Source organism: Octodon degus, unplaced genomic scaffold (assembly GCF_000260255.1).
Source record: "Octodon degus isolate 3935 unplaced genomic scaffold, OctDeg1.0 scaffold00304, whole genome shotgun sequence".
Lineage (NCBI taxonomy): Eukaryota > Metazoa > Chordata > Mammalia > Rodentia > Octodontidae > Octodon > Octodon degus.
The window spans coordinates 1242537-1245146 of NW_004524880.1; positions in this window are offsets into that span (position 1 = coordinate 1242537).

Genomic DNA, 2610 nt, shown 5'->3' on the forward strand with positions numbered 1-2610 from the left:
CCACCTGAGTCTACAGGGTGGATTTCAAAGAAATAGCTGTAGCTCAGTTCCACAAGTGACGCCTCGCCACCAGTAACTGTCATGATCATTATGCATATCCACAACACACTAGAACTTTGTGCGATATCCTATCCTCAAACTGTTTGAAGTGCTGGTCATTTATTTGCCATTCCAGTATTTATCTTATGTTTTACTCTTAGTATTTCTTTGCTATCAAGAAAACTTTTTCTTAGTTCAGTTGTTTTGAAACATTGAATTTTCTGAATATTGCTTAATCTTATTTTTTGTTGTAAGATTTATACTGTATCTTTGACTTACAATTTATTTAAAAGACATTGTATGACTTCTCTGGATGGTCTCCAGGTTCTTACAAAATTAGAGTGGGCTGGTCCCCTGATACCCACAGAAACCAGCTCAACAGTGCATCATGATCCTGGCTTTTCTGCCTGCCTCTCTAGCTTTTCCCACCTGGGACCTAATGTCATAAATGCCACCTGCTTGCAAGCCCTCATCTCAGGTTTTATCTTTTGGGGGCACCTGAGGAACATACTGACATACAAGAGATGAACAAAGAACAGATTCCTTTTTGCTTGGTCTAAGGCATTTAATATCTCTCCACTGCCTTCTACAGCACAATTTTCTATTTATCTTTTTCTTTTTGGCAATTAAGGTCATCTACAAAATGTCCATCAATTTTTTTGTAATGCATTACGATCACTATCTCTCCACAGGAACATTACTTACCTGCTGATTGTTCCTTTAATGCATTTTGTGTCTCTCCAAGTTGTACTTTGTATATGATCTTACAACTCAGAATACCACTCTTTATCCCATTTTCACACATCAGAATGTAATAAGCTTAAAGATTCTCATCAAATACTATCATGTCCTTAAATCTTTGCAAATCTATTCCTATGAAGGACTCCAATTTGTATTTGTTCCTTTGAACAGCAAGAAGGCACTGTTTGTGCTCTTTATCTTTTAATTCAGCAATAAGCTAGACTACCCATATTTTCTAAATTCTCCTAGATTCTAAGTAATATAAGCACATGAATGGATTAAGTCTAGTATTTTTCTGATACCTTAACCCATGGTATATTTGTGTATATATATCCTCTGTAGATCTATGTATTAAATGAATATAATTTCATATGTGCTTTTCACACCTTTTAAAAATTGCAATAAAGGAAAGAACATATAATTCCTTATTAAAAAAAATAAAAGACATTGTATGATATCTTCTCCTAGTATTAGAAACTTTAAAAAGTATATTTCCATTTTCTGTTGACTTAAAAAAAAAACAAAACGGGTTTGTACCTATGTTGTTTATTTATAATTTCTTGCCTATATCTTGTAATATGAGAAACTACTTTGGCAATAACAATGCACAATGTACTAACCATTATTACTCTCCTAAAATCTTGTTTTGAGATTTTGTACCATTTTTTATTTTTTTTCTTTAAAATAAAATAACTGATGTCAAAAAAAAGATAAATCAAATCATGTTATGCTAGGGACAGTGAGTTTTAGAGGGTCAGTAATACCGGGTAGAAAATATAAATTTCCAATGAATGAAGAAAGTATTTTGTCAGTGCTTATACTTGCAAGATTATGTTCCATTTTCGGGTGGATGGAGTGGGTAATATGCCCATAAGGTAAATTCTTACCAGTGTCATTGGCAATTTCATTCTCTGAGCATGGGGTGCAACCAAAACAACAGGCAGCTTTTCCTTCTTGAGGAGTTTTTCTAAATCCAGGATTGCAGGTCTCACTGCATACAGATTTGGGAACCTAATGAAAAAATATGCACATCCAGTACTAGTAAATTTTGGGAATCTATTGGTTAACTTTCAGAAATAAAAAAACAATTTATATACATGCACAAATTAAATTACATACATATGTTATCACATTTAGCAACAAGAAATATATATATATATATGTATCAAATGTGAAATGAATGTCTTTTCAACACTTTGGAATGCGAGTAAACAATAACAATTTTTATTTTTCTTCCATAATTTTATTGATAAACAAATAGAAATGAGACAGCTTCAAATCAAATTGATAAGACAGTTTCAATAATTAACACATTGCATACATTCCTCCCTGTGGTTAATTGCTGTACAAGATGTGGACATGATATCCTATCTACAAACACCATTAGAACTAATCACTCTATTCATTAAGAGAATGTAACTATATATCTATCCTAACCACTTTGAATACACAGATAAAAAATGGACATTCATCTGTATACCCTTTTTTAGGTAAGTTCCATTATTTGAATATTACAGGTGTGTTAATACAACAAAATAATCTAAAAGAGTTCAGTAGTCCATAATAGTATTGGGTGTTCTGCTTCATTGGCAATGTCAGAAAATGTTGACCTAAGTAGCCTGCAGCTCAACATAACAGCATGGCTTTACTACTTATATTTCATTTTTATACTTTTCTGCTGGGTGGTTAAGACCAAGCTAAAGCAGGACCTATGCAACAAGAGTTGTAGCTTTTGGGTCTGATAAGGTCAGTGAAATCCCCTCTGGATTTATCCTGAGATCCGGTACCTCAGATTGTTTGTCAGTGTCAGCCATGTGGATGAGTCATGGC